The sequence below is a fragment of the Felis catus genome, chromosome C2 (genome assembly GCF_018350175.1).
Source record: "Felis catus isolate Fca126 chromosome C2, F.catus_Fca126_mat1.0, whole genome shotgun sequence".
Taxonomy (NCBI): domain Eukaryota; kingdom Metazoa; phylum Chordata; class Mammalia; order Carnivora; family Felidae; genus Felis; species Felis catus.
This window is the reverse complement of record NC_058376.1, coordinates 49434626-49454881: the sequence shown is the minus strand read 5'-3', so window position 1 is coordinate 49454881 and position 20256 is coordinate 49434626. Positions and strand designations below refer to the sequence as shown.

Sequence of the window (20256 nt, the reverse complement as noted above, 5' to 3'; positions counted from 1 at the left end):
AAGCCAGACTCAATCATGAACACAGATACTAAAAACAAACAAAATATTAGCTTAACCAAGTCACCACAAGGGTACTCTAATGTTCTAGAATGTTCCAGGTCCTGATACATTGGGTTTTTTAAAAGATTACCCTTTAAACTTAACAAATACATATTTGTTTAAATACATCCTGTACACTCTTCTGTTCATACGATATATTTAATTTTAAAAACAAAAGCAATTCCTACGAGCTGCTGACACACTCATTCTTTCCCATTAAAACTCTTTGTTCATCTGAACCTCTCAAAATTCACTACCTGGTGCTTCACCAGGTGTGGCCCCCACACTCAGCAGCAGCAACAGCACATAGGAAAGTTGTTAAAAATGAAAATTCTGAGCCCTCTGCCAGACCTACTAAATTAGCATTTCTGAAGGGGGGACTCGGGGAGTATGTGTTTTAAGAAGCCCTCCAGCTTATTTGGAGGCTCACTGAAGTCTGAGAGGCCATGTTCTAGTAATAGGGACAACCAATAGAAGAGTTCTAAGCAAGAGGTGGGACTTAAGTCCAAAGGAACTTAAGCCAGAGCAACTTCGTGTCCAAAATTACACCCGCTGTCTTACCTGTAACACATATTACACCATATTGGGTTTTCCTTCTTTGAAGGACCATTTCACAGTAAGAATGATCATTTGCCAATGACTCACACCTGAACATCTGTGTCAATTACAGGACCTTGGTTCTTTCATTATATTACAAGATTCCTTCTCCACACTAGTCACTGCATAAGCCACACAGAATAAACTTGTGGCTCCAGCTCTGAGCGAGGGGGAAGTGTGTTCATTCTGAATTATCCAGGGCCAAGGATTCTCCTTATTCATAGACAAATCATCTATTTGTGGTAACATCTGAAAATTCTTTTTTCTTCTTCCCTCTCTCATCCTCTTCACTGTTTCCCAGAACCCATGCATGTGCAGGAGAAACAGGTCACTGACAAATGAGATCCTTGGGATACCTACAAATAATTTGCTGGGAATAGAGACCAGAACTGGCAAAAATTGGACATATTTAAATTATGGATTAAAATGCTCATTTTTAGGGGCACCTGGGTGGTTCAGTCGGTTAAGCATCTGGCTTTGGCTCAGATCATGATCTCACAGTTGGTGGGTTCAAGCCCCACGTCGGCCTCTGTGCTGTCAGCTCGGAGCCTGGAGCCTGCTTCAGATTCTGTGTCTCCCTCTCTCTCTGCCCCTCCCCTGCTCATGCTCACTCTCTCTCTCTCTCTCAAAACTAAAATAAAAACATTAAAAAAAGTTTTTTTAATGCTCATTTATATGAATAAATAAAATAAACCTTAAGAAAGTTAGAGAGGCGTCAGTGGTAGAATCAGAATAAAACTTATTCTAAGTTGTTATTTCTATCAGAGATACACTTTCACATAGTTTGAAGAGACATGTACTTACTTTACAAGACCTAATTTAAAAAATAGCATCCCCCTCCCAGAGGCAATATCATTCCTCTCCTTCAGAGGATTTGATCACTAGATCACTAAGTAACATGCATATATTGTTATCTCCTTGAGTCTTCAGTTTTTGTCATTATCTATTGATTTTCTACCAGGGAAGATGAAGCTTAGCTTTCCTTAACACTCTTTTCCCATAACCACCACCATCCCCAATCATTCATTCATTCACCATCTATTTCATTCAACAGAGTTGTATTGAAATTTTGATTACATCAACATTGTTTACATTATTGTGAATATGTAAATGCCATTCACAGTTGAGACTTGTAGTCTACTTGATTCCTTTCCTGTACAAGGTTTTTTTCTTTTATGGGAGGTGGGAGAGGAGATTGGAGAACAATTAATAACCCCTGCTTTCTTCCTTATTTACTCATATGCTCAATTTTCTATTTACTTATCACAATTCGATTCCAAGCTCTCTGCCAGATGTCTGAAACTCCCATCAGTATATTGTGAACACAGTGTCAGTCTATTAAGTTCCTCTTCTTGAGAAAAATCTTTTCTGTAGCCTACTTACTTACTTAATTCTGGACATTAATGCCTAGCTGTTGTCTATATTCAGTGCCTATTATCTTAGGATCTCCCTTCTTTCATTCCAAAGAATTTACACTCTCTTTTATTATTTTTTTTTTCAACGTTTATTTATTTTTGGGACAGAGAGAGACAGAGCATGAACGGGGGAGGGGCAGAGAGAGAGGGAGACACAGAATCGGAAACAGGCTCCAGGCTCTGAGCCATCAGCCCAGAGCCTGACGCGGGGCTCAAACTCACGGACCGCGAGATCGTGACCTGGCTGAAGTCGGACGCTTAACCGACTGCGCCACCCAGGCGCCCCAACACTCTCTTTTATTAAATCCCCTGTTCTTTATCTCCTGTTCCTTTCTCCTTCTTAGTTTACTCCCTCATTTTAATGGATCATATTCAGTAGGAGATCTATGTGAAAGAGCTCATGGGAGATAAAATTTTTTTCAGACCTTGAGTATCTGAATTTTTTAAATTTTATTCTCATATTCACTTATGAATCTGAGTGTAGAATTCTAGGTTAGGAATCATTTTTCCTCAAAAATTTGAAAGTACTGTTCCATTATATTCTAGCCTCTGTTGTTGTTGTTGTTGAAAAACGCATAGGTGTATTGATTTTTTATATATATACGTATTTTGTATGCAACTTGTTTTGTTTTGTTTTAATTTACAGAAGTTTGTAGAACTTCCTGATTTCACCAGTATTGTGAAGTTAATGCAATAATGTACCCTAGAATGAGTCTATTTTTAATCCGTTCTGTTGGGCAATCTATGGATCCTTTCAACCTAGAAACTCTAAACTTAAGTTCTAGAAAAGTTTCTTTATTTAGGTAATGAATTCCTCCTTTCTATTTTCCCTCTTTTTTTGTCTCCTTTTGGAACTCCTACTATAAAGGTATTGGATCCCATGTTCTGGTCCTCTAATTTTATTATATTTTCTCTTCTCTTTTCCACCTCTTTTCCTTTTAGCTCAACTTGTAGATATCTCAATTTTATCTTCCCACTGTTCTGTTTATCTTCCCTCTTTTCATTTCTGTTATCATATTCTTAATTTCTAAGTGTTCCCAATTGTCCTTTTTTTTTTAAGGCAACCTGTTCTTATTTCATGAATGCAATAACATTTTATGTCTCTCTGAGAATATTAATGATGATTTTTTTTAAATTGTATTTCCCCTGGGGCACATGGATAGCTCAATTGGTTAAGCACCCAACTCTTAATTTTGGCTCAGGTCATGGGCACACAGTTTGTGAGATCAAGCCCTGTGTCAGGCTCTGTGCTTACAGCATGAAGCCTGCTTGGTATTCTCTCTCTCCCTCACTGCCCCTCCCCTGCTCGTGCTCGCTCTCTCTCTCTCTCTCTCTCAAATAAATAAATAAACTTTAAATTAAAAAAAAAAAAAGTCTTGAGGCACCTGGGTGGCTCAGTCTGTTGAGCGTCCAACTTCAGTTCAGGTCATGATCTCGCAGTTTGTGAGTTGGAGCCCCACATCAGGTTAGCTGCTGTTGTCTCAGAGCACACTTTGGAAATCCTCTCCCCCTCTCTCTGCCCCTCCCCTGGTCATGCTCTCTCTTTCTTTCTTTCTCTCTCTCTCTCTCTCTCTCTCTCTCTCTCTTTCTCTTCAAATGAATAAACATTTTAAAAGTAAATAATAAATTTTTAAAAAAAAAATAGTCTTTCCCCTAACAAATCTTCTTTTCTTCCACGTTACTTTCTTTCTGTTAGTTTTTTTCTGTGTTAGTTTCGATCTCTATGTTTTATGCTGAAATCTTCATCTCAGCTAGCTGGTGACCTTGCTTGCCTACACATATTGAGTTGGCTCCTAAAAGGGCCGATAGGAAGTTCTGAGCCTGTGGTTGGTGTTTGACTACCATGGGCTTCAGTGTACCTATTGATCTAGCTGGACCATTTCCTTGGAGATCTTCCTTCCCAAATATCAGTATCATTACTTCTTTCTTCTTGGACTAGTAGAGTTCCTAGAGAAGGATCTTCCAGTCTCCTATCTAGAAGATATTTTCCCAGTATTAAGGATATATTTAATCCCTATGTTTTCAACATCATACTTCCACCCACAATTGTGTCTGACAAATCCTAGTGCAGGGACCCTCTGTTTTACACTCTCCAGTGATAATTTTCTCAGACTTCCTCCAGGTGGTTAGGGGTAGAAAACAATTCTGAGTCTATGGATTGGGGGAGGGGAATCTAACTGCTTTTTAAGTAGACTTTAAATCAGTACTATCCTTTTTAGCACTACCTCCCCTCTTCCAGAAGTACTTGTGTGCCAATTCCTCAAGCTTTTAGGGAGTCTGGACTGTAAATCAGTTTACTTTTCAGCTTTCGCCTGGCATAGGATTCAGCTTTCTTAAGTATCTCAAATTGTGTTGATATTATTTCCCCTCTCATTTTTATATCCCTTTAGATTTATACCTTTCTCCAAAAAAATATATTTATTGTCATTTTATGAGGTTTTTGAAGGAAGAAAAATAAATATCTGTGTTCAATCCACCATCCTGATCCAAAAGTCATAGTTATAAAACTCATCATAACTCTTCATGCAGCAAAAGGGAAAATAAAATTTTAATGATTACCCAGGGAATGTAATCAACATTACAATCAAACAAAGACAAAAGAATTAATACGACCACTTTGGAAGATGTTCGGCTAGCAATATCTATAGGAACTGAATATACCCCAAATGATAAATACTCCATGTCCAGTACATATCCAAAAGAAATAAGTACTTATGCTCACCAAAAGTCATGTACAAGATGTCCAAGGCAACACTATTCATATTAGCCAAAAACTGGAATCAACTCTAAAGCTCATCAACAGTGAGACATATGATAAATTGTGGTATGTTCATGGAATATGCACAGTATACACAATGGAATACTATAAAGTGAAAATGAGCAAATTAGTGCTATATTCAGGAACACAAAATTAACACTGAAGGTGTACACTAAAGAGTATATACTATAAAATTCTACTTCTATCAAGTTCAAAACTATTTTATGATGATAAAAGTCATAACAGCACCAATGTCTGAAGGAGAGAATAATCACTGGGAGTGGGCACGAGACAGGTGTCCGGGGAGCTGGTAATTCTATGATCTCAGAGGTGGCTGTAGGTGTATGTTCCTACAGTAAAAGATAGTCAAGTCTATGCTGATGTTTGGGCCATTTTCCTATGTTATACTTCAATTTAGAAGGTCTCTTCAAAAAAATTTACCTTTACCAAAGAAGGAGGAGGAAGAGGAAGAGGAGGAAGAGGAAAAAGAAGAAAGAGGGGAGGGAAGGAAGGAAAGAAGTCAAACCATTAAAGTAGATTCATCTGGTACCAAACTTAGATTTAAGTGGTTTCTTAGGTTCAAATGCCAGCTTTGAATTATCAGACTGTGACTATGGTTAAAGCATTATTCAAATTCCTCTATAAGATTAAGATGCAATCATTTGTTCATCCAACAAAAATTTATTGAGTGCCTGCTATTATAGTTACTTGGGATATAGCAGTCAGCAAATCCTTACCCTCATAGGACCAATATTCTCATGAGGAAAGGGGAAAAAATGCCGGCTCCCCCTACCTCACAGAATTTCTGGGAATCTCAAGAGGAAATCATGGTCACAACATGCTTCTCAATATAAGGTTTGTGGACCAGCAGTAGAAGCACCACCTGTGCATTTATTAGAAAGACAAGTCGGGCCCCACTGGAGAACTACTCAATTATATCCTCATTTTAACAAGATCTGCAGGTGATTTACATGCACATTAAGTTTGGGAAACACTGCTATAGTATTTTGTGAATCATAAAATGCTGTCAAATGTAGGCTATTATTATTATTAGTCATGCTCACCAGGAAATGGCCACAACCGTGCTCTATAGATAGACACATTCCTATTCCAGAAAATGAAGGATATGAGGGTGTGAAAAAGTACATGTTTGCTCCCATCTAGAAAGCTGCTCTACTTCCAGATATGTTGTTTTGGAGTGTTTCTTTTCGGTTTGTTCTTTAGGTCAGCCTCAGTTCTCCAAGTCAATAGACCCCTGCAGATGAAGATGCTACTGACAAACTTTACTGCTGGGTTTTTCAAGTGGTCGAACCCCATTTCCTGGTCATTCGACAGTGAGCCCAGGAAAAGTGCTGTGATAAAGTAATAAGATGCTGAACAACACAGACTTCAGATTTATGGAGTTTTATTGGCCTGTTGGCATGTCCCAGATTCATTTTGTGTCTTTCATCTCCTGGCTGGGGGCACCTTGCAGAACTTTTTCCTGCAGGCCATTTGGTGGATCTCTAACCAGACTTGTCCCAACAAAGCCTGTGTGGAACTGAGAGCCCAGGAAGCAATGGATTGCTTGGCAGGAGAGGATGTTGTTCTGGGACTAGGGACTAATCAGCCCTTCAACAACTGTCTTATAAGAGAAACAATACTTTGTCCAGTTTTTCCTACAGTAGTGTTACTCGAAATTTAATGTGCACACAAATCACCCAGAAATTATATTAAAATGCAGTTGGGGGGGTGATGGAGAGACACCTGAGTGGCTCAGGTGGCTCTTGATTTCCGCTCAGATCATGATCTCACATAGGGCTCTGTGCTGACAGTGCGGAGCCTGCTTGGGATTCTCTCTCTCTCCCTCTCTCTGCCCCTCTCCTGCTTGCGCATGCTCAATAAATAAATAAATAAATAAATAAATAAGAATTTTAAAAATGCATGTGGGATTTACTAGATCTGAAGTGGGACCAACAATTGTTGATTTTTAATATGCTCCCAGGTGATGCTGATACTACTGGTTCCCAGACCTTGAGTAGCAGGATCCTATCCCACAAGAACTCAAAAGGAACCAGCTGTAATTTTCAACCACTAGGCTGTTCCAACATTCATAACGAGGTCTGAAAAACACCAACGTCCAGCAAACCCAAGTAAGTTGACTTACTGGTTCTTTAGGAATTTAGAAACTAAAAGATCCATATTAAAACTATAAATATATATTTAGATATAACTATATTAAAAAGCTTGGAAGGAAGTGCATTAAAATGTTAAGATTTGTGTTTTCTCTTATTCCTGCTTTCTAAAGTTTCAAAAATAAACATAATTATGTAATATGAAAACAATAAATATTAGTTTTTAAAATGTATATATTTACAAATTATCCTAATCCCATGCCCAACACTACATATTGGGTTAAATGTTCTTCTTGACTTTTCCCTAAATGTCAAAGAGTATAACATATATTCAGATTCTCTCTGATTCTTTTCTCCACCTGCCCACCATAGGACAGCTCTGGGCGCTGAAAGGTCAAGTTGTAATGCACCCCAAACATATCCAACATTCCACTTTCTAAGGGAAAGAATTGCTTTTTTGGTTTTGCCATCTGAATGGTGAAAATGCTCGTGGCTTCATTAATAGTAAATACTTCTACTCTCTATGAGCCTTTTATGATGCAACAGTCCTCATTAGAAAACTCTGGACTTGCCAGAAGCACTTTGTGAATGTCTACTTTGATTGATAAATTCATGATTATCATAAAGCAATTCAAAAACAAAAACTATAATTAAATAGAGGTCATTGTTGATGATTTGATCCTATAAGCAAGTAGAAAAAACACAAGAATGGCAAGGCAGTCTGACTAGGGTTTGCTCTCTTAGCTACTTACTGACTTACACCATTTCTAATGATGCCCAACATTTCTTGAGTGCTTATTATGCAACAGGGGCTGTATTAAATATGTTAGGTGGATTTTCTCATTTAATACAACAACCTATTTTCCCTTTTTTACAAAAGAGAAAACAATAGTAGAGAGGCAAAGTAACTTACTTGTGGCTACACAATGGGTGGCAGACAAGGCAGGAAGTGACTGATTCCAGGCAGTATGTGTCTCAGAGACACTGTGGAGAAATCAATGAGCCCTGTCGACAATATGGTATATATCAAATCATCTCAGATTTGTTTTCCGACTTCCTAGGCTTATAATTAATCCCCCTTTTTTTTCATTAGCTTTTTTTTTTTAGTTCATTTACTTATTTTGAGAGAGAAAGAGGGAAACAGTGTGAGTGGGGGAGGGGCGGAGAGAGAGAATCCCAAGCAGGCTCCCCCCTGTCAGCACAGGGGCCTACAGGGGACTCAAACTTACCAACCATGCTATCTTGCCCCTGAGCCAAAATCAGGAATTGGAGGCTTAACTGACTGAGCCACCCAGGTGCCCCTCATTAGCTGTTTTGATTCTCATCCACTTACTGTTTTGTAGTCACTCATTAACTGCAATTTGTGCACTAGGAGCTTCAGAGAAAGACTTTATTTTCCTAAATTGACTCCCATGTGGATTCTTAGAATTTTCTTGTATTTTTTTTAAGTTTATTTACTTTGAGAGAGGGTGTGCGTGCATGCACATGCATGAGCAGGGGAGGGACAGAGAGAGGAGAGAGAATCGCAAACAGACTGCGTTTTCCCATGTTGTGAGTACAGAGCCCTATGTGGGGCTCAGACTCATGAACCATGAGATCATGGCCTGAGCCAAAATCAGGAGTCAGAAGCTTAACCGAGTGAACCACCCAGGCGCCCTGAATTTTCTTATTTTAGAATAAAAATTGAGTAGATATGTTTATAAAAGGATTAGAGCTGCTTTTTCTTACCATCATCATTATCATCATGTTCTCTGGTTTTCAGTCTTATTTTGTCTTCATTTTTCTCATTTGTGTTGCCCTTAAAGTTGTAAGTTCCTTTTGGGCACGAGCGTCTTCACTTGAAAACAACAAACCGATGGGCGCCTGCGTGGCTCAGTCTGTTAAGCGCCGCAGACTTCGGCTCAGATCATGATCTCGCGGTTCAGGTCATGGTCTCGCGATTGGTGAGTTTGAGCCTCACACGGGGCTCTGTGCTGACAGCTGGGATCCTGGAGCCTGCTTCGATTCTGTGTCTCCCTCTCCCCCCGTCCCCCAAACACACACAGTCTGTCTGTCTGTCTTCTCTCTCTCTCTCTCTCTCAAAAATAAATAATAATAAAGAAAAAGAAAAAAACAAACAAACAAAAACAGAGCTACAACATTAAAGACCAAAAGGAAAACAAAAAAACCTGTTAGTGATGGTTGCTTCTGGGTTGATGCAATTGTAATTTTTTTTTCTTTTCTGTACTTTCCAAATTTCCCACAAGTGCTTATAATTAGGAAACATTATTATTTTAAATCATTTAAACTTTCCTTATCTGGACAGTATATGTTGATTTCTACAAAACATCTCATCAACACTGAAAAAAATCTATGCAGTAATAAATGGAAGTGAAGTTTTTATGTATGTGTAGAGCTGTATGTGTTAGAGGCCTCATGAGAAGGAGCCCCTCCATCTGGGAGAAAGGAGAAGGTCACTTTAGTGACCTCACCACTGCTGCCTTGAATCTAAGTGGCTCAGGTACACAACCTACAGTGAGCTTCCCACAGATTTCACAGAATAAAACCTCACTGTGTTCCATAGGAGAGGGGGTAGGCCCCATAGTAAACACAAGACTTGCCACCTTTCTCAGGGCAAGGACCATCTCAGAGTCCTAGAAATACTGTTTCTAGGTAGTGTGATTGTTCTGAAGTTTTGTTTGCGATACTTTTAAGCACAGGCTCTGATATAAAAGTTACTGAAGTTGACCAGTTCTGGAAACATCTCTTTCATTCCATGTCAAAGAAGGAAAGGGAGCTACAAAGACCTAGGTTTTTTTAACAGGGATGTATTTCTCTGGCATCATGGATATTTTTAAATAAGTAGAAACCATTGTTGTCTACTTTCTAATGCTCTGTTCATTGTGCATTCTGATGTCACAAGCTGTAACCTACTAACCTCACAGTACGTTGAGTTCTATTCATCACCCAAGCATGGCTAATAGGACAGATGGTTGACAGAATGACAGACAATATGCATGACTCAGAGAGGAAGTTGCTACCATCTTCTCTGTCCACTGAAGGAATATATCCTATGTGCTGGAAGCACCAGGGCAGATCCCCAACTATCCTTGTCAGAGCAACCCTGAAATGAAGATCAGAATGGCTGCCTCAAGGGGCATATGGGTGCCTCAGTCAGTTAAGTGGATGACTTGGGCTCAGAGCATGATCTCGTGGTTCTTGGGTTTGAGCCCCATGTGGGGCTCTGTGCTGACAGCTCAGAGCCTGGAGCCTGCTTCCGATTCCGTGTCTTCCTCTCTCTCTGCCCCTCCCCTGCTCACACTCTGTCTCTCTCTCAAAAATGAATTAACTGAAAAAAAAAAATGTCTTCCTCAAGATTGGGGCTAGACCCCAAAGCAGAAATTACAGGTGACAAGTGAGAGTTGGGACACACTTTGAGATGAAGTTCTCTAAGGAATAGTAAAATCTTCTATAATGCTTCTGGGAGGAGGGATGAAGGGACAGTTTGACAGAAGTTCTTCCTTAATTCCTTCTGGAAATACAGGTTTCCCTCTGGACCAGAATCCTAACAAGGTAGCTCAGTGAATCTTTGAAAGACAATTGGAAACCTGATATCATGATTTGTAGACTGATTGACTGGGTTCAAATCCCACTTCTGACAGCAATTTGAAGTAGTCACTTCACTCTCTCAGCCTTGGCTTCCTCATCTTGAGATAAATGATACCTGATTCATAGAAATGCTGTAAGGATCAAATGAGGAAATATGTATGAAGTACTATGTGTATGTATACAAAGTACACAGTAGACCTACAAAAAAATGATAGCTATTACTAATTGTGTGTGTCTGTCTATATAACATTGTGCATGTATACTTTTCATACGTGTGTATATATAAGGTATCTTATGGCAAAGAAATATGAGAAGCATTCTGGTTTGGGTTTTGGGTTTATTGGAGGAGGTGATTAATAGCATATGAAATGCTGTGGGTGTCAGACCCCCAATAATGAGTCCAGAAAACAGTGCACCATGATAAAGTTATCCTGTCTTCTTGGTTAATGGCTTTCCAAACACACGGAGAGTCAGTTTAGATAAAATATTGCGCAAGTGTCTGTATGTCAAAGAAAAATTTCACAGAACAGAGTTTGGCTGAAAAAGAAGAAGACATAATTCAAGTCTTCTTCAAGGGGAGAGAGAACTTAACTTCCCTAGAAACAAAAAAGCAGGAAGGTTTCTAAGGGCTGAGGTTAGCTAGTTGAAAAGTACTGGAGGACATTAGTTTGGTCAATGTGATTAGGCCATCTGTGTTTGCTGACACCAGTCTAGGTTCCTACCCTCCTACAGAAACTGGGAGACCTGGATGCTACCTTTCTTGGTGATAATATTTCAAAAGATGTCTCCCAGGTCCCTGAAACAAAGGGTTCTCAGTTGTAAAAAGGGCAAGAGGCTAGGAAAAGATTTACATCTCAGATGGGCAAATAAAGAATTTACAATTGTAAGTTTTCTAAAGTAAATGCTCTAAGACAAGGGAGGTCAGTGACCTACTGTCGCTAAGAAACCTGTCTAAAGTTTAGTCAAGCTGAGGAAAATAAGGCCATCTTGGTCATGTTCCTGACTTAGCAGGATAAGTCAATGTATCAGTCAGAGAGAGCCACCTAAGGCATGTTTTCCCTGATGCCACCAGGAACTACCTGTCCAAAACAAGTTCCCCACCCCCATCTGTAATAACCTGTCTCCTTTCTTACCTGTCTGAACGTTCCAACCATTTGAGTCATTCCCCTGTGTCAGATGACAAAGGTGAATGCACAACTCATAGAAGGCCACTGTTACAGTGCTGGTGAGATTTGGGGGACAGCAATGAAGGACCCATCTGCACCCCGCTGTCAAGGCAAGGCCCTCGGCAAAATTTTGAGGTACACAGAGGCTCTCCAACTTTTCTTCCCTTCTTTGTTCCCCCTTGCTATTTCAGACACACTGTGCCCCCAGAATCCCTCCTCTTCTTTTCTTTCCTCCCAAGAAACGTGTTCCTGAATCTTCTACTAAAATGTAAAAAACTGGCTAAAAGCTTAGAGAAAGCCAGAATGTTTGTGTACTAACTAAATTGTGAGATTAAGACCTGAGCTGAGATCAAGAGTCGAACACTCAGCCAACAGAGCCACCCAGGAGCCCCTGTCTACTAACTAAATCTTAAACTAAGGGAAATTCCTGGTTCTGATCAACAGTGAGCTAGAATTTTAAAAGACCTCCTCCTTGTTGGCGAAACTGCCCCTTCCCAGCAAACGGCTCCCACAATGAAACACAGGACAGGAAAGCACCAACAGGGACCCAGCCTCACAATGAGAAGCGCTGGATAGCCCTAGAGTGGCCCAGAGCCAGGCTACTGAAGTGAGTGCCTAGACATGGAAGTGGATGGGGATTCTGAAGGTGCTTGAGGAAGAATATCCAAAGCATATGTCTAACCAAAGTGAGGTGATGAAAACCAATGTTTCCTACCTGTTACTTTTCCCTCAAATGAGTTCTACAGCTGAAAAAATTATGAGACCCCAAAAAGGACCAGGCTGTTCAATTTTATCCCTGAAGCATCATCTCAAGGCTTTCCTTCTATTTTATGGAAGTTTATCATACTCCAAACACTAAATTGCTTCTATACTCGTTACCCTCCAGCAATGCCAGCTTTAATGTATGCCTCCAGGGAACAGTTAAATGAGTTAATATATGTAAGGCAAGAAAAGAAGGTTTGGTGCATAATAAGTGCTATATACATATGAGCTATTGCATTATATTATTATTATTATTATTATTATTATTATTACACTGCAGTCCTGATTGTGAGGGATTTTTAGCAAAGCCACGGGTAGAAGAGTGCCCCAATTAGAGCTGCTAGGTCAGTGCCATAAAACAGAGGAACTCAGTAAATTCCCAGAGAGGAAAATGTAATCATCCTGTTCTTTGCAAAGATTTAAGATAGCAAAATGGATGGTATTTTGGGGAGATAGACTTCCCCAAGGTCTTGCTACCTTGCATCAGTGAAGCCAGAAGTCAACGGAAACTGTTTTTATTTGGGGTTACCTCTAGCCAGCACCATAGATACATGTGAGATCTGGATGCGGAGGGCTCACAACACTAGTGATGTCTGTTAAGATAGTTCTTGTGAGAAATTCATCAATAAAGCTAACATAAAGAAAAGTGATATTTGAAGGACAGTGTTTCTCGATTCCTGTTCACATCCTTGAAAGTGACCCGCCAGATTTATTACATAACACCGAGAAGTAGCAATAGCAGTTCTGTTTCCTGGGGAAAGCCAGCTTCCAAAAATTGCAGTAGATCTGTTGATATAGGGTAATGTAGTGCTAAACTGGCCCGGCAGGGTGGGTATTTTGGTCTTAAAAGGGAACAATACAGTAAAGATAGTTTGTGTTTATGCCTGACCTAAATCTTTCACTTCCCCTCACATAAGAGAAGCAGATGTTCAGTGGAGAGCTGGGGAGGGAATGGGGGAGATGAAGGAAACGAAATGAAATTATGGTTCGAGTTATTCTTTAAAACATCAACCAGATGTTCCTTATCTAATGTAAGTGCTTAAAACCTCAACACAGAAGAATCTCTTCATCTTCATTAATCCATTAATTCTCTATGCCCTACTTACTTCAGCTTTTCTTTAAAGACACAAATGTAGTAAAAGCAGAGTCAACAATTACACGAGCCATCTTTTCAACATATGCTGCTGAGACAACTAGATACCCATAAGGAAAAGGATTTAGACGCTTACTTTACACCATACACAAAAATTAACTCCACGTGAATCATAGACCAAAAATCCCTTACCAAATGTAAGCATTAAGGGGTGCTTGGGTGGCTCAGTCTGTTTAGTGTCTGACTTTGGCTCAGGTCATGATCTTGCAGCCCATGAGTTCGAGCCTGGGGCCAGGCTTTGTGCTGGCAGCTCAGAGTGTGGAGCCTGCTTCGGATTCTGTATCTCCCTCTCTATCTCTGCCCCCTCTCTGCCCCTCCCCTGCTCACACTCTGTCTATCTCTCCTTCAAAATAGTAAAGAATTAAAACTATACAACTTGTAGAAGAAAACATAGGAGAGAATCTTTATGACCTGGGTTAAGGAAAACAAAGATTTCTTAGTATGATATCAAAAGCACTATCCATAAAAGAAAATATTAATAAATTGGACTTCATAAAACCTTAAAAGCTTTGCACTTCAAAAGACACCATTCACTATAAAAAAAAAAAAAAGACATCATTAAGAAAATGAAATATAAGGGGCACCTGAGTGGCTCAGTCTGTTAAGCGTCCGACTTCCACTCAGGTCAAGATCTCGTCTGTGAGTTCAAGCCATGCATCGGGTTCTGTGCTGACAGCTGGGACCCTGGAGCCTGCTTTGGATTCTGTTTCCCTCTCTCTCTGCCCCTCCCCGGCTCACGCTCTCTCTGTCTCTCTGTCTCTCTGTCTCTCTCTCTCTCTGTCTCTCTCTCTCTCTCTCTCTCTCTCAAAAATAAACATTAAAAAAAATTTTTTAAAGAAAATAAAAGGACAAGGCACAAACTGGGAGACAATATTTGCAAATTATATATCTGATAAGAGACTTATAGCCAGAATATATAAAGAATGCTTACAATTCAATGATAAGAAAACAAACAACCCAATTAAAAAAATAGGAAAAATTTTGAATATACATTTCACTAAAAAAGGTATACAGATAGGCAACAAACACATGAAAAGATACTTATCATTTGTTACTAGGGAAATCAAAATTAAAGTTGTAATGACATATCACCTCACATCCACTAAAAAGACTATAATCCAAAAGGCAGACAATAGCAAAAGATGGTGAGGACATGGAAAAACTAGAATGCTCATACATTGTTGGTGGAAATGTAAAATGGTACCACTACTTTGGAAACAATTGGGCAGTTTCTTAAAAATTAAACATAAACATAAACGGCTCACAATTCTACTCTTAGTTTTCTACCCAAGGGAAGTAAAATCTATATCCACAATAAAGAATAGTTCATGAATGTTCATAGCAGCATCATTCATAATAGCCAAACCTGAAAACAATCCAAATGCCCATCAACTGATAAATGGTTAAACAAAATGTGGTATGTCCATCAATTGAATATTATTTAACAATAAAAAGAAGTGAAAACTGATAAATGTTACAACATGGATGAAACTTGAAAACATTATGCTTAATTAAAGAAGCCAGTCACAAAGGCCAATAATGTATGATTGCATTTGTATGAAATTTCCAGAATAGGCAAATCTACAGAGACAGAAAGTAGATCAGTGGTTGCCTGGGGCTGGAGGAATGAAAATATTCTACAACTGAGTTGTGATGATCATTGCACAACTCTATAAATTTACTAAAAACCATTGAATTGTACAGTTTAAATGGCTGATTTATATGTTAAATTGTACCTCAATGAAGCTGTTAAAAAAGAATACATTGATCTTTAAACTGATCTTCCTGACAGAAAAGGCAGAAGCAAAGAAAGCCATAGAATACATAACTTTAATAAAATACAGAACCTTGGGACCCCTGAGTGGCTCAGTCAGTTAAGCATCCAACTCTTGAGTTTGGCTCAGGTCATGATCTCACAGTAATGAGATAGAGCCTGCACAGAGCTCTTACCCTGGGCATGGAACCTGCTTAAGATTCTCTCTCTCCCTCTCCCTCTGCCCTTCCCCACCTTTCTCTCAAAAAAAAAAAAAAAAAAATATATATATATATATACATATATAACTTCATTCTTGTTTTTTAAAAAAGGAAGCAAGTAAATATACTTTTGGAAAGTGTTTTTTCCTCTGAAAATGATTTATAAGGTATAACTTTGTTTACATAGTAACAGCTCAGTGCTTATTGCAGTTTCATCAAAAACACTTTTTTAAAGAAAAAAGAAAAGGAAAACCCAAGGTGTTCCATACACGCTATTTATTATAGAGGACCTCAGTAAAAGTTGAAGGAATGTTGTTAGGTCTTAGTGTAGGCACAGAATTCTAGGTGGAGCCAGAATGAGAAATTGCAGAACTAAGTTTTGGGTACTGTGACTCAATACTCACCAATTACTCTGAGAAGCTAAAAGAATGATTGCTTAGCAACCCTCTTTGGCTGTGCTTCTCACATATTTTTCTCACTGGGGCTTTCATAAGGTTTCCACATAAGGCAGTCCAAAGCTGAGTTTACCAATGAGTCCATAATTTTCCTACCTATGTTCTATAGCTGATTGAAAGGAGATTCTCATGCTCAGACTATAGATGTGTAGACAGTGAGAAGATGAGAGTCTGATTTATGCTCTTGCCCAGTAGTATGACCTTAATAGAGTGGGCTGAGGACACATATAGGTAAATAAGACTTTTCTCAAAAAAGCAGCTTTAGATCTGTCCCCAAGGCCGTAAAAGTACAGCAAAGCCCTACATTTCTGTACCTAGAGTACTTAAGAGATATCCTTAGCCTAAAAGATTTTTAGGGGAGAATCTGGTAACCATTTGTACCTGTCACTTATGAGCTTCAATGTACCTTCTCTGGAGTCATAAATTTGCAGGAGAATTGAATCTCCTTGGCTCCAATGGGTGGTGTTGGCCCAAACTACACACCAGCACCCTAGCACCCCTGAAACATAACTACACTTACCTATTCAATAGACCTATGTAGCTCTACTCCACCTGAGTGCATTCTAAAAATGGCATAGTTGACACTGAGATTTTCCTTCTGAAAAAAACCACCTATCACACAGGACCAGGTCATCAGCACAGAAAATAATGAATACCTTCATATTTGATATGTCAAGAGGCATACCATCTGGTTTATCTAAAAAAGCTGACACAAATTATCATAAGTTAAATAACTGGGTGGCTCAGTTGGTTAAGCATCTGACTTCGGCTCAGGTCATGATCTCACAGCTTGTGAGTTCAAGCCCCTCGTCAGGCTCTGTGCTGACAAGCTCAGAGCCTGGAATCTGCTTTGGATTCTGTCTCCCTCTCTCTCTGCTTCTCTCTCTCTCTCTCTCTCTCTCTCTCTCTCTCTCTCTCTCTGTCAAAAATAAACATTAAAACAAGTTTTTTAAATAAATAAAAATAATAATAATAAATTTAAATAACTGGGTGCAACTACATTTAACACCAGCTAAAACTGGAATTCATTAAGGAGCTCACTGTGTTTCACAACAGAAACTGTGATAGGGTCACTGGAGAAAAATAAAAAGCCTTGGACTTACACAGACCCTATTATGTCATTCCAGATATACGTCATGATAATCTCAAAATGTTCTTAATCTCAACAACAACAACAACAAACCTGATTAAGTAATGGACATAGGACTTGAATCGATATTTCTCCAAAGAAGATATATAAATGGCCAATAAACACATAAAAAAATATTCAACATCACTAATCATTAGGGAAATGCAAGTCAAAACTACCTTACATTATGTAAGCTAATAAAAAAACAGAAAATACCAAATGTTTGTGTAGATGTAGAGAAAGTGAAATCCTTATGCAGTCTTGATAGGAATGTAAAATGGTGCAATCTCTACGGAAAACAGTATGGCAGGTCCTCAAAAAAATTAAAAATAGAGTTACCAAGTGATCCAGCAATTCCACTTCTAGGTATACGCCAAATTCAAATTAAATTGAAAGTAGAGATTCAAAAAGGTACTTGTACACACATGTTCACAATAGCATTATCCACAATAGCCAAAGATAGGAGCAACCCAAATGTCCATCAGTGGATGAATGGACAAACAAAATGTGTTATATTCATACGATGAAATATCAATCAACCATACAAAGGAAGGGAATTCTGACACATGCTACAACATAGATGAACCTTGAGGACATTATGTAAGTGAAATAAACCTGTCACAAAAAGACAAATATTGTATGATTCCACTCATATGAGGTACCTAGAATTGTCAAATTCATAAAGACAAAAAGTAGAATGGTGGTTGCCAGGGACTGGGGGGAGGGGAGAATGAGGAGTTGTTTAATAAGTATAGAGTTTCACTTTTGCAAGGTGAAAAAGTTCTGGAGATGGGTTGTACAACAATGTGAATATATGGAACACTACAGAACATTTCTCTTAGAAGTGGTTAAGATGGCAAATTTTATGTCATGTGTAACTTACCACAATGTAAAAATTCCTTTAATGTTCTTAATCAATTTCTCCAGCAGATGAGTCATCATGACGTTGCAGAACTGGGTCCAAAGGCTGCCTGATTCAAGCAGGATGCTAACACTACTGAACCAGACCTGTGGTCTCATCAAGAAGGCTGATTTTGAACTACCCTTTTGGTAGCTGTTGTATGTTGGGCTCATCTTTCAGGGCCTTCACCACATCTTTCCCAGGCTTAATATTTGAGAAGTGAAGACAGAAACAGTAAAATTAAGATGAAAGAACGTGGTCTCCAAAAGTTGTCTCTGTTTCCACTTGCCATATAATTTGGGCCTCCGTTTTTGAGAAGGCTAGAAACATGTCTAACCGTGTATCGTGACCTCCAACATACCCTATTGACCAGTCAGCCTTGTGGAAAGAAAATAACTAGTGATATTGATGACCTATCAAACATTTTGCATTCATAACAAAAATACAAAAGAATATGTAATGAAAGCAGCAGTGGTGGCCAGTTGAAGGCTGATATTCTGACAATGGAAGGAAAGAAGGAACAATGAAGAGATGGAAGACACAATGGTCCCAAAGAAGGTAAGTGTCTCCCACACTGCCTCCAACTCTGTTCCCTCTAGAGACAGTGCATACCACACACACACACACACACATACACACACACACACACACACTATTTCATGTGTTGGGAGTGACGGGGGTGAGAAATGAGGATGTGCTCAAATCCAGCTCTCACCCTATCTCAACAGTTTCAGAGGCCTCAGAGGGGAACAGATTGCTAAGAAACCCTGCCACCAACCTTTCTTCCATGTCACAGTGAATTAGAGACCATCAAGGAAACACCCCACATTCCCATGCACACCTGTGCCTAAACATTTATCTGCATCCACTCCAGCAATTCAGTCCTCCTCTCCATTTTAGTGACAGCAGAGTCTCTTCTCTCTTCTCTAAACACTTCAAACAACACTCTAGATTCTGATGCTTCTGCATTTTGAAGGAACCATGTTTCATCCATTATTCCCTCTCTCCCCTATATCTTCATCCACTCCCCTTCCTTTAGCAAGTACGTGCACTCAAATCTCACTCATTCTCTAATTTTAAAAAACTCAAAATGCAACACACACACACACACACACACACACACACACACACACAGAGGAATATTATTTAGCCATAAAAAAGAAGCAAATCCCCAAAAAAAAGTAGAAGAAGAAAATCCTGCCATTTGCTACAATATGGATGAAAACTGAGGGCATTATGTTAAATTAAATAAGTCACACAGAGAAAACAAATGCTTTATGATCTCACATATATGTGGAATCAAAAAAAAAAACTCACAGAAATAGAGAACAGGTTGGTGGTTCCCAAGGGTAAGACATGGAGGTAGAGGAAATGGGTGAAAGGGTTCAAAAAAGTACAAACTTCTAGTTATAAATAAGTTCTGGGGATAATGTACAGTATGGTGACTATAGCTAACAATACTCTATTTTATATTTGAAAGTTGCTTAGAAACTAGATCTTGAAAGTTCCCTTCACAAGAAAAAAAAGTGCAAGGTGTTGGATGTTAAACTTATTGTAGTAATAATTTACAATACATACATATATCAAATCATTGTGTTGTACACCCTAAACCAATATGATGTTATATGTCAATTATATCACAATAAAACTGGAAGGAGGGCTCCTGGGTGGCTCAGTTGGTTAAGTGTCCAACTCTTGATTTGATCTGGCTGAAGTCATGATCTCAAGTGAGATCGAGCCCCACTGTCAGCATAGAGCTCACTTGAGATTTTCTCTCTCCTCTCTGCCCCTCCTTCTCCCTCTGTCTCTCTCTTAAAATAAATTAATAAAATTAAAAAAAAATACTGGAAAAAAAAAACTCCTACACCCTATATCTCTTTTAAGACGGTCACTTCACAGCCAGAATTCTTAAGATTTCAGTTCTCATTTGTCTTCATTTCTTTATCTACTCAGCCAACTGAACTGTCACTGCAGCTGATCTCACCAAAGTGATCAACAATCTTCCTGTCACTCAATATGAAAGACACTTGAAGTCATTGCATTATGGGACTGCTCTGCAGCACTGGACCCTGTTGACCAGACAAAACTCCTTGAAGTACCATCGTCCTTTACCTTCCCAGACACTGTCTTTTCCTGGTTTTCCTCCATCCCCAGACTGAGCCCTCTTCCGACAAACAGCTATTGTCAGTTCCTCTCACTGGGGGT

General features: G+C 39.1%; 1 protein-coding gene and 1 long non-coding RNA gene across 17 annotated transcripts in view; one reads left to right on the top strand and one right to left on the bottom strand.

Annotated features, from left to right (window-relative positions):
* ZPLD1 (zona pellucida like domain containing 1) overlaps window positions 1–8861 on the bottom strand; it is a 546704-nt gene extending 537843 nt beyond the window's left edge. For 7 of the 12 annotated variants that reach the window (XM_045036874.1, XM_045036875.1, XM_045036870.1 and 4 more), the window contains exons 1-2: window positions 8652–8859; window positions 7837–7928 (exon numbers count right to left, since the gene is read on the bottom strand). The gene's annotated coding sequence lies outside the window, so the exon portion shown is untranslated. Of the gene's footprint in view, window positions 1–7836; window positions 7929–8651 lie in introns of all 12 variants that reach the window. The other 5 variants (XM_045036877.1, XM_045036878.1, XM_045036880.1 and 2 more) reach the window with 3 other exon arrangements.
* Window positions 8862–10152: 1291 nt separating this feature from the next.
* Window positions 10153–20246, top strand: LOC109503418. 5 transcript variants are annotated; one of them, XR_006585008.1, is made up of 4 exons: window positions 10153–10644; window positions 11732–11812; window positions 18081–18609; window positions 20005–20246. It is a non-coding gene; the product is annotated as an uncharacterized LOC109503418 (long non-coding RNA). The 5 variants fall into 5 exon arrangements; XR_006585010.1 differs by having other exon boundaries at window positions 18078–18609; XR_006585011.1 differs by lacking the exon at window positions 11732–11812.
* Window positions 20247–20256: the final 10 nt, after the last annotated feature.